General features: G+C 46.7%; 1 protein-coding gene across 6 annotated transcripts in view; it reads left to right on the top strand.

Moving 5' to 3' along the window:
• LOC139055867 (calcium-activated chloride channel regulator 2-like) overlaps positions 1-17291 on the top strand; it is a 363039-nt gene that overhangs the window by 34570 nt on the left and 311178 nt on the right. The window lies entirely within an intron of this gene.

Genomic DNA, 17291 nt, shown 5'->3' with positions numbered 1-17291 from the left:
ACCACTACGCCACGCCACTTTTTTTTTCCTTTATTGCCGGTCGTTGGCCCGGATAAAAATTACACATTCACAAATAATCAAAAGGCACACTCACAATATGTTGAAAACAACCGCAGAACTTGTGCGGCTGCGCTTGTGCTAAAATTCCCTTATCGCCAATAATAATTCCACTCGTGGCAACCACTCTGGGATGCACTCCAGCAACTTTTGTTCCTCTACAAAGTTCCGTATGCTTTCTTTGAAATACTGGCGAGCCGCTCTTGCATCGAGATCGGCATGCCTTACCGCAATTCTACATTTCCAAATGCTATGCAGGGCCAAAAGCATGATCACATCGAATGGGGTACCATCATCACTTTCTATTGGCAAGTAGCGAATCCCATACGCATCTAGGGGGAAATCCTTTTTGATTGTGCGCTGGAGCACATCCCAGAGGAAAACGGCATCCCAACAATGCAGAAAAACATGTTCAATTGTCTCCTCCTGCCTGCAAATTGTACAATGAGTGCCCCAAGGAACAAAGAAACCTCTTTCAGCCAGCCATGGTTTGACAGTCAGCGTTCCGGAGTGCAATTCGAAAAAGAACGTCTTAGCGCCTGACGGTACTAGCATCGCCTTAACGCGCTTCAGAACATTGTGCCCATGGCTAGCTCTGTAGAGAGACCGATATAAAGGCACGGGAAGAACAACATCACACAGGTCCCTGTACAGTTTTTTCCGGTTAACGTCACTCAAATATTGAAGAGAAAAACGCGCTGACAAAAACCTGCATGAAACCACAACTTCACGTAGAAAACCATAAACACCCCCTGGCAAACTGCCCGTTGAGACAACCATTTCGGGCAAGTGCCTGCCCAGGCGATGTTGGCAGACAGTGTATAAAAACGGGTTTTTTGCGTCCCTGAAGAAAAAAAAAAACGATTGACAACCTGTCTCAAAAACAAATGTGACAATCCAAGTCCTCCATTTCGAACTCGAAGAAACAAATTGGTACGACTTGATCTCTCCCAAGACGATGCCCACACAAACACTGCGAACACCCGGTGAATTTTTTGGATGTTTACCCTTGAGCAATGCAAGACTTGGAGGATGTACCAAAGTTTGCTCACTAAAAATATGTTGCAAATTGTGGCTCTGGAAAACATAGACCAATTCCAGCCATTCCATTTGTTTACTGTGTCCCGGAGCTTATCCACTTCACTCCTCCAGTACGACTCACTGTCTTTGTAGCACTGAAGGGGAACACCCAAGTATTTCACCGGAGTCGTAACGAAACTCATGTTGGCAAAAGTGTCTGGGGTCGCCCGCCAATCCCCGTGCCAGAATCCCAGGCACTTACCCCAGTTTACCGCGCTGCCGCTCACAGCACAAAAACTTTTAACACATTTGACAGCCTGTGTTATACTGTCCAAATCAGTGCAGAACACAGCAATATCGTCTGCATAAGCCAACAGGCGGACTTCAACCTCGTGCAGTTTAAACCCGCGGACACAGTCATTCTCCATGACACTCAAACAAAACGACTCTATATACAAGCAAAACAACAGCGGCGAGAGAGGGCAGCCCTGACGCACAGACCGCTTAACTTGGATTCGCGCTCCCAACATCTTGTTGACAATGAGCCGCGTCGAGCAGTCCCGGTACGCCATGGCAACCCCCTCTCTAATTATTCTACCCAAATTCACATAATCTAGAATGCACAAAAGTATGTCATGAGGCACCCGGTCAAACGCTTTCTCGAGATCAATTTGGAGCATTGCCACATGTGCACCCATGGCATCGCAACATTCGAGGATACTGCGTGCTACGTGTATGTTTGAGAAGATAGTTCGACCTTTAATGCCACACGTTTGATGCGGCCCCACAAGCTTCGCAATGACAGTCTGCAACCTCTTTGCTAAGATTTTCATCATTATCTTATAGTCTCCGTTAGTGAGACAAATTGGGCGGTAAGAAGTTACCCTTCGCAATGCAACGGGATCTTCTGACTTGGGTATAAGAATAGTGTGGGAAGATGAGAAGGACGGGGGTAGTACTTTGAGCTGGAATGCTTCGTTATAAACATCCGCTAAGGCTGGTGAGATCGCACCTTTGAAATATTTATAAAAGGCTGAGGTTAGACCATCAGGGCCAGGGGACTTTCCTGGATGCATACTTTCAATAGCACTTTTCACTTCCTCTTCCGAAATTGGTTCCTCCAATGTTTCTTTCGTACTTTCATCTAGCCTTGGCATCAACGACAAAAAGTCCTTTTTAAAACGATCAATGTCGACTGCGCAGTAAGTGAATAAACCACTATAGTGCTCGAAAAAAGCACGCTCGATATCTTCTGCTGCGTCGCTAACTTTTCCGCAATATTCGATTTCCGCTATCTGATTGCGGCGCGCATGCCACTTTTCTGAGCCTAACGCTCTTTTCGACGGTACTTCTCCCATTATCAGCCTTTCAGCCCTTGCCCGCACCACAGCACCGCGGTATCTCTCGATATCGAACTGTTCTATTTTATGTTTCAGTGCGCGAATATCGTCCATGAACATGCCGGGCATCCTACATTCCTCACTGAACAATTTTTCTAAATTCCTGCGCATCTGTTTTTCTTCTGCTCCCTTTTCTCTGCATATAGCGCTCGCACGCTCTAAAGCCTTGATTTTAACCACCTGCTTGAAGTTCTCCCATTTTTCACCAGATGTCGTGTTATCATCAGCATTCATTTCTTCAACTTGCTTCGTTACATCCGCTGTAAACATTTCGTCGCTTAGTAATTTCGAATTAAATTTCCATAGTTGCCACTCAAAGCCCTTTTTCTTTTCTTTCGTGCTTGCTACTAAAAAGCTGACCAAACAGTGATCACTGAATGAAAGTGCGCTCACGTGGTACTCCTTACAAAGGGGTATCAAATCAAGGCTCACATACACTCTGTCAAGACGGGCGTGGCTGGCTGCCTGAAAGTGGGTGTACTGCGTAGTCCTCCCACCACCGAGACACTCAGCCACGTCTTCCAAACCATCGTCCCTTATCATATCGCTTAGGGCAATGGTGCTTGCATCCTTGTACGGTCGGGCGCTAGTTTTATCACGGGCTGAAAGAACACAGTTAAAATCACCGGCAATAATGAGGAGCCTATTACACAGGGTATACTGTTTTAGCTGATCGAAAAATCTGCGTCTTTCCTCAGCGACAGTCGGCGCGTACAAACAAATAACACGCCATTCCAATGACGATAATAAAAAATCGCAGACAATAAGCCGACCTGACGGGCATGACGTCACAGCTTCTACTTTTGCTCCAAGGCTACACTCTAAGAAAAAAAGGACTAAAAGGGGTAGGGAGGTTAGTCCTTTTGGGGACTAACTGATTTGCCACAACCATTAGTCCTTTTGGGGACGAACTGACACGGGATGAACTGTTACTCCTCATGCGCTTACTCCTTGGGGGACTAACAGTTGCCCCTGCCCGATGGTCCTCAAGGGAGTAACGGTAATTCGTTCCGATGCTCCGCAAAGGTGGAATTAATTAAATTAGGCATTTATACCCTAATAAAAAATTAATGAGCTGAAAAAAAAATGTGCAGAGAGCAGCGTTCGAACTGACGTCCTCTCACTCACAAGTCAGGTACTCTAACCACTTCACCACGCCGCTTGGTTGACAAGACGGCATATTCAGACAAGGTTAAGCATGGGAACGCAAGTGCGGTAATATAAAAGTGACTCCGTATTTTGTGCAAGCTATGCAGTGAGAGTCTAACGTTGAGTGTACATGCAACCATAAGCGACTGCGAAAAGAAATCAGCCCGAGTATTCTTAAGGTGATTTAAACTGAGGCACTACGCCATATATACGTGTAGCGAGCTCAAACGGGTCACGGAAGACGACAGAGAAGGGCAATTTCTCTGTCGCTTAGCGTGCGCCGTTTGAGCTACACATCGCTTCAGTTCGCAAACTCCTTGGAACGGAAGGAACTTAGGTACTATTGACCAAGAAAATCTAGCCGTCTATCAATGACTTGCGCGTTTAATGTGTATCGCTCACTTATGGGGTGCGCACGAAGGGCATGCCTCTTCACATTCCAGTTTTAAGTTTCACGTAATTTTCTCACGAAGAGGCAAGGTGCTGCTTTGCATGTAGTTCAATAGACAATGCAGGAACTTCGAACCATTCACAATTTATGGACAATATCGTTTTCGCCGCATCGCTCCATGACACGGACGAAAACAGCGAAGTGCCCGGGGAGTAACTGTTGCCGTTCGTCCTCCCATTGCTCTCTTTCCGAACAGGGACTAAACACTTACTCTCCGAAATTTGCACACGGCACGCACATTCATGCAGTTAGTCCTTTGAGGGACGAAAGCGCCCTTTTTAGGACTAACGGCGCAGTTACTCCCGTTTTCCCCGGGATTTTTATTAGAGTGTATGTCGGATGAACAAAGCGCACCCGGAAGAAGTTCCCACAGCATGGCTCACTATAACACAGTATCGAGCTAAGAATTGACGCACCATGCCCCCGGTTTCGTCGTCGCCCTCAACTCTTGTCTCCTGTACTGCTAGAATGTCCAGGTCATACTACGCCACGCCACGAGACGGAAACACGAGCGTAATTTACCATGTCACAGCCGAGAAGCAGTTTGTTTCGCAAAGCTACGTCTTGTACAGGCATGGTTGATGCGCTATCGCCCAGCAACTAAAACTCACGCCTGTACCAGAAAGAAAAGGTTGCTGTCCGTATTCAGCACTATGCTTGGAAGTGCCAGAACATCGATTTTCACTTGCGATTGCTATTTTGACTTCGAAAAAAGTCCTAAATGAACCGCCGACCCGGGACGGTGTATGGGCTGTTTCTGCCGATTTCGATAGCCGTTTCTTGTTCTTCACGCAAAGGATGTGCAACGTTTCCTTAGTTCAGTGATGCCTTTCAGTCAACACGCCTGTCTAGTCATATATCTTCGTCAGAGAAGCGCAGGCTAGTGCTGGGAGCCTTCGGCGATAGCGCATATACCTGTGTTTATGACGCGTCACATCAGCGGTCATCGCTTCTTGTGCTGACACTGTACACATGAAAAAATTGTTTATTTAAGAACACCGATGCGAAAGCTTAAATATATAGTTATTTATCCTTGTTATATTTCTTGATACCTGAGCCTAGACGCGCCGATAGCGTGAGGACGGACTCGGCTGATACGCTAGGCCTAAGCTTCGGTGGGGACCGATCTCGGCGCGGGTAGCTGGCGAAAGCTAAGAAGTGCGTATTTTACCCTCAAAACTTTTTTCAGTACAATAGGGAAAGTGGAAGCGCACGAATCACTTCAGCTTTGTTATCGGTGCGCTAATATCATTCAGCGATAAGCTTCGAACTCGGGGTCCGTCGCGCGTCTGAACGACTTCTGCATTTCATGTCCACTCCACAACACTGCGACAATTGCCAGTCATACGTTACGTGCGAACTACTTAAAAACGCGGCATCCTCTGCGTTTACGTGGTTTCGTTCAAGAATTTAGCTATCCGCCAAGTCCAAAGGGAAAATAAAAAAAGCGAAAGTGATTTTCAGTTTCAAGTGCGCATGAATAAACATGGGCAGCTCACGCACCTTTATTCCAAGCTGGGACACGAAATAGGGTTTTATAACCCGAAGATATAGCGTTATTTAGGACAAGACACTAGTATCAAGCGATAAAATTGAATAAATTAAGTATTAAATATTCAGCAGCGCTCGTCCATGCGTAGGGAACCAGCGCGGCACAAACACAACCAGCGCAGTTTCCAGTGCGAACCAGCGAACTGCAGCGAGAACCAGCGCCTGTACAGCACAAACCAGTGCGCCCCAGCGTCATGGCAGTGGAACCAGCGTCTCTTCCAGTGGGACCCAGCTCTTATCCAGCGTTCTCACTGGTGTCGTAGTGAGTCCCAGCGAGTGCCAGCGTACCCAGTGCGACCCAGCGCCAAAAAGCGCGCTGGTTTCACGCTGGAAGACGCTGGTTTTTGCAATAGGGTAGGCGAAACGTAACAGTGGCCTCTCCTTTGGATCGCCTTTCTGGCTTGCCTGCATCTCCCATCTCCCGCTCCCTGCGTCGTCAGGCTGTCCATTTTGCTGTCCGGCATAACCTCTTGTATCGACGCAACTACCAGCCCGATGGTCGCAAGTGGCTCCTGGTTATCCCTAGGACTTTGCGTTGCGACATGTGCGCGTCTTTCCATACTGACCGACAATGTGCACACGCCGGTGTTTTGAAGACGTATGAACGCCTGCGACAACGTTACTACTGGCGAGGAATGTTTACTTTTATCCAAAATTTATCTGCTGGTGCCCACAATGCCAACACCGAAAATCTCCGTTTCATCCTGCCCACAGTTTATTACAGCCGCTTCCGTGCCCTGCTCGTGCCTTCGACCGTGTGCGAATTGACCTGTACGGGCCGCTACCGCTAACACCCGCTGGAAAACGATCAATTATTGTCGCGGTTGATCACCTTACATGCTATGCTGAAACCGCTGGTCTACTTGCAGCGACCGCCAGTGACATTGCATCCTTTCTGCTCTATCGTTTCAGTCTTCGTCATGGCCCACCTCGGGAGCTGCTAAGTGATAGAGGCCGTGTGTTTCTGTCGCAGGTGATTGAAGCTCTGCTTGCTCAATGCCACATAGTTCACCGGACCACCATGGTGTACTATCCCCAAACTAACGGGCTTACAGAGCGTTTCACTCGCACCCTTGGGGATATGCTCGCCATGTACGTTTCATCGGAGCATACAAACTGGGACATCATCCTCCCATTTTTCACGTACGCATGTAATACGGCTACACAAAATACTACAGTATTTTCTCCATACTTTCTTCTCTACGGTCACGATCCTTCCCATACTATCGATACGGTTTTGCCTTATACACCAAACACGTCAGAGTGTGCTCCCGTTTCAGCCATCGCCCGGTGTTCGCCGTCAATTAGCCGTCAATTAGGATCGCCGTCAATTAGCCGGAAAGTTCACTTCCGCCGACAACAACGACAAAAAGCCAATCGTGAAGGCGACTCTACGAATCTGAAATTCGCTCCCGGCACACTTTTCTTGTTGTCCGTGCCTTCTACTACGCCTGGACTTTCGACAAATCTTCGTTCGCACTATTATGGACCATACCGCATCGTCGAACGCACCTCTCCGGTCAACTATGTCATAGAGCCGCTTACATCGACATCCGACAAGCGCCGCCGTCGACGGGATGTTGTTCACGCGCGCCGCCTGAAACAATTCTATGACCCGCTCGTCTCCACGTCGTAACTCGCCACGATGGCTCCGCTTTTGCACCGGGGGGTAATTTTAATGAAGGAGAAGAGCACAAGACCAAGGCCAGCCAGATCGTCTCTTCCATGCCTATTGTGAAACCAGTAGGCCAACCGGATCGCCAGTGCTTGGCACGAGTGTGAGCCGTTCAGGCAAGCAGCTGTTCCTGCTCTGCATCGCCTGCCTTTTCGGTTACGAATAGGCGTTGCCCTCGGAACTGGAAATGTTAATGATATAGTGAGTATTGAGAAAAAACGTAAAATTTATTGCATGTGCAGACGACACTACAATTCTTGTAACCGAAAAAAAATCTTGAAAATCTCATCATTAAAGCCAACGCGGTGCTGTCAAAGTTACCATCTTGGAGTATCGCGAACTAGTTAACAATAAATGTTAATAAAACAAAGGGTGTGCTTTTTAGGCGGGAAAATTGAAATATTGGCACTTGTATCCTTCTACGGCTTTACAACTCCATTTTTCCTATTGTTCCTTCAATTAAGGGTATTGGAGTTATACTTGAGCAACATTTGTCGTGGAATGCTCACGTGAAAATGGTAATTAGTAAGCTCTCTCGAGTGACTGGAATACCATGCAAGTTGCGTTTTTTTTCTTCCAGAAAGTATTGAACATTTTTTGAACATATCACTGTTATTGCGATATTGACAAGTGTACTTGTCTTCACCAGGCGACACGTTCCCCCGCCTAACAAATGTTATCACAGAGCGCAGGGCGCGCTTGCATGTGTGGGAAATTTCTGGAATATTATCGATTGCTCCATCCACTGTCTGTGACCGAGCCTTGTGTAATCTGATTGCATGTGTGCGTGACGCGAATAATGTAGAACTTCGTTCTACATTATTCCCAGTGATTAGCCTGGAACATTCGGCGATTGATGTACAAAAGCTGACACGCTTGACCCGTTGATCAGACTTTGACGATCGCCGACTGTGTTCGCCGCTGTCATCGTTCTTCAAGTGTAGCCTGTTTTTGTGGGCACAGGTTCGTCCAGTAAAAGTTGGTTTCGTCTTTCACACTATTGCTACTTGTGTTCTTTATACGTCAATACCACGTGACATCTGGCGGAAGAGCTTGTGCGTTCATGCACCGAACGCCCCCGCAAAGCCGCGATCCAAGCCCGAAGCCCGAGGACACAACCGACATCACCCAAGACCAGCGTACTGGCCGCAGACTGCAACCACTGCCCCCAGAGCACGGACTTCTACTTCAGACGACAAAGAAGATCGTGGCCAAGACACACAGATCATGGCTGCCCCAGCGTCCCCCGTTATCCTGCAACAACCACGGGACCCACCGCCCTTCCACGAAGCAGCTACTGAAGACCCGGAATCCTGGCTGGAGACCTACGAACGAATCGCGACTTTCAGCAACTGGGACTCCGACGACAAGCTGCGGCATGTATACTTCGCCTTAGAACACGCTACCAGAACCTGGTTTGAGAACCGGGAGTCGAACATGACAACATGGGACCTTTTCCGTAGCGGCTTCCTGCGCACCTTTACGAGCGTCGTGCGCAAGGAAAGGGCTGAAGCCATGCTGGACGCCCGAGTGCAGCTACCTAACGAAAACGTTGCCATATTCACGGAAATGAACCGTCTGTCCCGCCATGGTGCCTCGGATATGCCCAAGGAGAAGAAAGTCCGCCTTCTCATGCGTGGTGTGAAGGAATAACTTTTCGGCGCAATGACACGAAGCCCACCGTAGACCTTAGAAGCGTTTCTGCGCGAGGACACCAGCATCGAGAAGACACACGAAATGCGGAACCGGCAATTCAACCGCCACATGAGCTCTACCAACTACACAGGAATTCGATCTCTGCCCACCGACGATTCGCGCGAGATTATCAGCGTGATTGGGCGAGAAGAGCTGCAGAAGTTGTACCCTAGGTCGCAGCCTCAAGTACCCTCAATCGCCGAAATTGTCAAAGATGAGCTTGAGCACTCCCTTGGAGTTCCTGAGGTGCAACCAGAATCACCGCAGCCCCAGCCGGAAACGATGACATACGCTGCCGCCGCCCGCCGCCAAGGCCCGAATACACGACCGCGCCCGGGACCTTTACAATGCCGTCGTTCACCACCGCCGCCACCAGCACGCCCGCCCGTCGCCCAGCGCCGCTGCGAGAGGAAGACGGACATTTAGCGCGCTCCTGACCACCGGCCGCTCTGCTACCACTGCGGAGAAGCGGGTCCCGTCTACCGCCGATGCCCATACCGGGAAATGGGATTGCGAGGGTTCGCCATTCACGCGCCACGACCACAGCTTGGCTAACGACCTCGCGATATCGCCGACTACCTCGCCGCCACTCAGTGGAGCGCTCGGCTACCATCCCGTTCACCGTCATCAGGCCGTTACCTGTCCCCGCAGCGCCCACCATATCAAACGCCGCTCAAACATTCCTCGCACATTCATATCAAACATTCCTCGCACATTCAAGGCCCTCAAATTCGGGCTGGGCTTGCAGACTGGCCCAGCCCGGGGCCGGTCTGCAAGCCCATATCCGGAAAACTGAAAGAAGCAACAAATGGAGGTGCGGTTGCTGTTCCTTGAACTGACGAAGATCCTCCGCTGCTGACGAAGACGCCGAAGACACCATCTCGACGACATAATAACGACACGCCGCCGTCCCGGCGAAGTCGGAGAGTCAAGACTACACCGACGAAAGACGACTTGACGACGCGACGTACCAGCTTCAGTAAAACACGACGCAGCCGTGATCTGACGCCAAGACCTAACTACAACGCCAGACAAAGAACCACCGACCTCGACGTGCTTCTCGACGGCCACGCAGTTACCGCCTTAGCGGGCACAGGGGCCGATAACTCCGTAATGAGTGGACACATTACCACTCAGTTGAAGAAAGTTAAAACTGCATGGGAAGGCCCTCAAACTCGGACCGCTGGAGGACACCTCATCACGCCGACTGGAATCTGCACGGCAAGAATTACCGTTCATGATTGGACTTACCCTGCCACCTTCGTAATCCTCGAACAGTGTTCACGAGACGTCATTCTAGGCATGGACTTCCTGAATCAGCACGGCGCAATCATCGACCTGAAGTCGATAACACTATAGGAAGATCGAGCGATACCGCCGGAGAGCCCTTGTAGTTACCATGCCTTGAGCGTGCTCGAAAGTCAAGTCAGCATCCCAACTCGCTCCAGCGTTGTCATTTCCCTCGGCATCAAAACACCTGCCGACATAGAAAGCGTCATCGAGGGTGACGAATGTCTACTGGTAGACCGTCAAATTTTCGTCGTAAGAGGGATCACTCGACTGCACGGAGGGAAAGCTGAAGTGTTGCTGACAAACTACAGCCAGGAGTTCAAGCACATCAATAAGCGCATGACGATCGCCTACATAGAGGAAATTCTAGAAACCGGTAATGCGTTTGTACTCTCAGATTCCGCCGCATCCTCTCCGACGACCATGGTTCCCGAACCAGACTACGGCATTAATCCAAGTCTCCCCGTGATTAAGCAACAGCAGCTCAGAAATCGCCTCCGACGATACAAAGGCTGCTTTTCGACGTCATCGAGCATTCGACAAACACCCGTCACCAACCACCGCATAATCACCGAGGAGTGCGCTAGACCACTCCGGCAGAGCCCTTACCGACTTTCGCCGCGAGAAGGTGAAGCTATAAGAGAACAAGTCGACCAAATGCTGCGCGACGACATCATCCAGCCATCCAAAAGCCCGTGGGCATGCCCTGTTGTCCTTGTGAAGAAAAAAGACGGAACGTTACGTTTCTACGTTGATTATCGTCGACTGATTAAGATCACAAAGAAGGATGTGTATCCCCTACCAGGGATCGACGACGCATTAGATTGGCTCTGCAACGCAAAATACTTCTCGTCGATGGATCTCAAGTCTGGCTACTGGCAAATAGAAGTCGACGAGAGAGATCGCGAAAAGACCGCCTTCATCACGCCATGCGGCCTATACGAGTTCAAGGTCATTCCATTCGGACTGTGCTCGGCGCTCGCAACGTTCTAGCGCGTCATGGACATGGTGTTAGCAAGATTGAAGTGGCAGACCTGTCTTGTTTACTTGGATGACGTCGTCGTCTTCGTCGCAAATTTCGACGATCACCTTAGGCGTCTTGCGACAGTACTAGAGGCCATGAAGTCATCAGGGCTCACTCTGAAGCCACAAAAGTGCCGCTTCGCTTACGATGCGTTCCTGTTCCTAGGCCACGTCATCAGCAAGTCTGGAGTCCACCCCGACCCTTAGAAAACAGCTGACATCGCAAAGTTCTCGCAGCCCATCGACAAGAAGGTGGTGCGTAGATTTCTTGGTATGTGTGCCTACTACTGTGTGATGAAGTTCACATTCACTGTAACCTGGAAGCTGTGTGCGCGTGCGTTGATATCGGTTACCGTAAAATTACGATCGCTGTTTGCTAGAGCGCTCCAACCTTATCAAGATCCGCCCGGGTTCGTGAACGAAGAGTGGCCCGAGACACCCTGCGTTAGACAGACACTCAGCAGCGTGGTGGTGATGAATGATGACTGACCGCCAAACAGCTGTGCTCGTCTGTGTTTATTTGGTACGGTGACCAATGTTGCCCAACGAGACTGGCGGGCCAATGATGAGTATGCCCGAGGGCCTTTACGTGCTTGCTACAATCCTGCCTATCCACTTTTACCACTGAGCTTCATGATTTGCTTAACACCCTCACTTTGCGGCATCCTTCAGACCTCAATAAAGTATTGTGGGATACCAACTTCCACAAGATGTGCTGTATTGCTGATCCTCCGTTGCGATCGCACTGCTCGCACAGGCGGAGGCGGACTACTCGCTACGTCAAAGTCCCTGCAATTCCATCAAGTTTACATTCAATGTAACCTGGAAGCTCTGTGCGCTTGCGTTGATATCGGTTACCGTAAAATTACGATCGCTTTCTGCTAGAGCACTCCATCCTTATCACGATCCGTCCGGGTTCGTGAACGAGGAGTGGCTCGAGGCACCCTCTGTTAGACTTCATCAACTGAACTTCATCAGAATCGGAAAATAAGATACTAAACCTGCTGACTAATACATTGAAGATTAACATAACGGGTTCTGATATATGCCGGGCGCACAGAATTGGTCGTTTTGATTCAGCGAAAACTCGACCATTAATAACTAAGCTTGAAACCTATAAAACCAGGGAGCTAGTCTCTTCAAAGCGAGGTTTGTTAAAAAACACAGACACAGCAATGAGTGAAGACTTCTGCCAAGCAACTCGTAACGTAAGGAAAAAATTAATAGAATATGGCAAATCAAAAAACACGCTTTTGAAGCTGAGATATAAACAACTAATGTTGGATGGGAAATGCTACGCATATGACGAAGCCAGTGAAAATATTTATGAAATGCGCAGAACGCATATACCGGGTACAACTCTTCGTTCTGGCCGTAAGTTACAGCCAAGTTAGGGCCATCCGAGGGGAGGTGCCTTAAAAGATTGCGGGTGTTCAGTTCTTTTTACTAACATTCGTAGTTTTTTTCCTAAGAAAGACGAATTATGTGCTGTTATTAACGACTGTAATGCTGACATCATTGTACTCACAGAAACATGGTTAAATAGTAAAATAACTAACCCCGAACTGTTTGAGTGCAACAACCAATACGTTGTTTACCGAAGTGACCGAACTGGTAGAATTGGTGGTGGCGTTCTGCTCGCCGTTAAAGAATCTATTAATTGTTTTTTTGTGACCATTGATACCAATTTAGAGCTAATTTGGTGCTGTATAACTATTAGTTTTAAAAAAATAATACTAGGTGTGTGCTACCGATCCCCATCAAGCGACTCATCCTTTTGCGATGACTTATATGATTGTTTAAATAAGATTACCATGCGTTTCCCCGGAACTGAAATTATACCCTTAGGCGATTTTAATTTTCCTAACATTGTGTGGTCACATGTCAATCCCTTTTCTAATCCTTCGTCGGCCGAGGCCAATCGGTTCATTTCCATTTGCTCTGACTTCGGCTTATCGCAGATCGTCAGACTTCCAACACGTGTAGCACAAAACACATCTTCACTCCTGGACCTCATTCTAACGTCATCGCCCGATAACTTTTCTGCGGTGACACACATGCCCGGACTGAGCGATCATGACATCTTGCATTTTACACTTACAACAACACAACAAAAAACATACCGAGAGCGGAAAAAGTTCTGAGATTATAAAAAAGCTAACTATCAAGCCATCAACAGAGAACTATGCATATTTTTAGACACTTTCCTACCACTTTATCTGCAACGCTCCGTAGAAACTAACTGGTCTATCTTCAAAAATAAACTAAGTGAGCTTATCACCAAACACGTACCCCTTCGATCCGTCTATGCTAACAATAAAGCACCATGGTACAGCACATATCTTAATCGGTTATCGAACAGGAAAAAACGTTTATTCCGTACAGCGAAACATTCCTCAAAACAGACACATTGGCTAGCATATAAACACGCAGCAAATTCATATATTAAAGCCCTAAGGTCAGCCAAATTTTCATTCCTTAATTGTACACTTCCAAATTTATTGAAGACTAATCCAAAACGCTTCTGGGAAGCCATACGAGGAAACAACCATAAAACTAGAATATCATTGCTAACAACTTCTGGGGACCCAGTACCTGACCCATTGTGTTCTACTGTGCTAACAATACCTTCACTCAGTCATTCTCATCACCTCAGACCCCTGATCCGATGCCCGAGATAAAATCAACTAACTACCATTTCATGGATACCATCGTTTTCGACTCAACTGGTATCAAAGCCATAGTACAAAACTTAAAACCTAAAGCATCATGTGGGGTAGATGAAATTAACACTATATTCTTACAAAACACAGTGGAATACTGTTCAATCCTACTAGAATGCATTTACTCACAATCCTACAACTCTGGCACCTTACCGTATGATTGGAAAATTGGCAAAGTAATCCCCATTCACAAAACCGGACCAACCCATGATCCACATAACTATCGACTTATTTCACTTACATCTGTACCATGCAAAGTTATGGAGCATATAATATACACACATCTGGTTAATTTTCTTGAAAATAACAACTTCTTCACAGTTATGCAGCATGGATTCCGCAAAAACTTCTCCTGTGACACTCAGCTTATCCTCTTCACTAATGCCCTACATGCCAATTTAGATTCTGGTTTTCTAACAGATTGTATATTTCTCGACTTCTCTAAAGCATTTGACAAAGTGAACCATGCATTGCTTCTTCATAAATTAGGCGTTCTAAACATAGACCCCTCCGTAATTAATTGGATTCGCACGTTTCTGACATCACGTGTTCAATTTGTAACCACTAATGACGCTAACTCACCTTTAGCCCCAGTTGACTCAGGCGTCCCGCAAGGGTCTGTGCTCGGTCCTTTATTATTCCTAATTTATATTAATGACTTGCCACTCACGTTTCCTCGAACATTTGTCTTTTTGCGGATGACTGCGTCTTGTATCGTAAAATAACTAACTCTTCAGATATTCTACTAATTCAGGAAGATCTCAATAACATAAATGAGTGGTGTCATACGTGGCGCATGGAATTAAACATTAGAAAGTGTAAGACTATGAGGATTTCTCGTACTAACGTCATCTGCCCCACCTATATGCTAAATAACATCCCACTAGAATGTGTAACGTCATATCGATACTTGGGGGTTCACATTGCCAGCAATCTATCCTGGAAAACTCACATTGATCACATAACATCTAAGGCCACTTGCACACTGGGATACTTTCGTCGAAAATTTTCTCAAGCACCATCATCACTAAAACTCTTATTGTACACAACTTACATTCGCCCACAACTAGAGTACGCGTCATCAGTATGGGACCCTGGTCATGACACCCTCATACAGTCTCTAGAGGCAATACAGAATCGATCAGCCCGTTTCATTCTCACCAACTACCAAAGAACTGCGAGTGTCACTAACATGAAAGCTCTCCTTCACCTCCCGCTGTTATCAACCCGTAGAAAACTATCTCGCATATGTCTTTTCCATAAAATATACTACCATAACACATATTTACGTTCTATTTTTGTCCAACCACCACCATACATTTCATCTCGCATAGACCACCGCCAAAAGGTAAACATTCCGCACTGCAACACCGTCGGCTTTTCATATTCATTTCTTCCACAAACGAGCAAAGATTGCAATAACTTACCCGCATTACTTACAAGCATTAATGACACCAATAACTTTAAAAGCAAACTTCAAAGCTTCATGCTATAAATTATTGTTGCGTTTGCTTGTTCTGTATAATAACTGCTTTTATGTCATTGTTTTACATTTTGGCTTGTATTTTTATATCGTATGTTCTTTCCTTTCTTTATTTTGTTACACCATGTATTTTTGCCACGCTCACAAGTTTCTATTTACCATTCTTATTTTGTATACGATGTTTTTGCCATGTTGTTTGCCTTCCTTCTTTATTTTTGTGATTTGCCTCTGTACTTACTTACTTTGCCCCTCCCCTCTGCAATGTACAACTGTACCTTGAGGGTATGATAAATAAATAAATAAATAAATAAATCATACCTTATCCACAGGTTCAACACGTTGCAACCAATAGGCAGAAACGTTTCAAAGGGAGCTTTATAATCTATTCGCTTTGCTAAACTTCAAGCTATAGGCAACAACACTTAGTTTGATTTCTTGGCGTATCCTCCCCTTTTTTCCCTTTCCTTCCCCCATTTTTTTGTCAGCCGGCGTGTCAGATGCCCTTGAAACGCCGGCTAACACTCGTGTATTGACAGACCGGGGGATTGGTGCCCTGGCTTTGACCTTGTACACAGCGTTTCTTTATTCTCAATTCGACACGTTAACACATTTTCCCTCGTTCCCTCATCCTCCCGCCTCACACCCTCTCTCCTTTAGAAGAACCCCGCCTATATACACTGTGGCGAGGAAAGCATACGTCGCCTTGAATAAAAGTCCACTTGTCGAAACGTTGGCTCCTGCATTCACCTTGTTCACGTTTTGCTCATATCTAACAGGTGTGACATATGATTAATGCCACTTATCGTAACTAAATGTAAATGCACCTGATGATCTCCAAGCAATGGAGATATTCCGTCGAACTATTCCCTTAATAATGCTCCCCTCGAAGTCGTAACCTTCTATAAATATCTAGGCGTGCACGAAACTTCGTCACTTTCCTGGTCGTTGAACATCTATAAGGTAAGTAATAATACCAACCGCATGCTAGGTTATCTTCGCCGAAATTTGTCTTCTGCTCCTACATCAGTACAATTATTCTTATACGAAAACGCGTATTAGGTGTAAAATGAAGTGCGCCCCATCCATGTCGGACCCGCACCTCGAAACCGTTATTCAATTACTTGAACTAATCGAAAACAATGCCGCGCATTTCATTTATAGCCATTATAGCCGCGCATCAAAAGTAACTGCCATGAAAAATTCTTTACTACTTGCTCCTCTTTCACGTAAGTGCTTTCGCCTTGCTTTAGTTATTAAACTTAATTTCCACAATTGCTACGTGCGCGATTAGCGTATCATCTCCTATCTATATTTTCTGTCGCATTGATTATAGCCATGAGGTTAGACTATCTCAATGCCATACGAGAACCTGTCACGAATCATTTGTTCCTAGGGCCTCCCAATAATTGAACCACCTTCCCGGTGCAGTCGTCGCAATCAAGGACAACTCAAAGTGTCATTCGGCCTTACCAGACATCATCACTTCCGGATACAATTTACTAATCAGTTTTGCTGTAATAACGAACCACCTTTTGCTGCTTTGTTATTTACTTTTGCATATGTTTCTTGCCCATTTCTCTGTTATACCTCGATCACGATGGTACAATAAAATAAAATAAATAAAATAATTCGAGTTCCACGCAAGCATTCCTGAATGTGGTGCGGGTAACTTTTAACGATATTTGGCTTTCTATTGTCATGTGTAAAACATTTTATTAGAAAGCTTTGCGCGAGAGATACTCTTCTTTTAAACGACGGACTTTGATACCTAAAT

Source organism: Dermacentor albipictus, chromosome 2 (genome assembly GCF_038994185.2).
Source record: "Dermacentor albipictus isolate Rhodes 1998 colony chromosome 2, USDA_Dalb.pri_finalv2, whole genome shotgun sequence".
Lineage (NCBI taxonomy): Eukaryota > Metazoa > Arthropoda > Arachnida > Ixodida > Ixodidae > Dermacentor > Dermacentor albipictus.
Note: the sequence above shows the minus strand (reverse complement) of the source record. Positions and strands in the feature narration are given on the sequence as shown.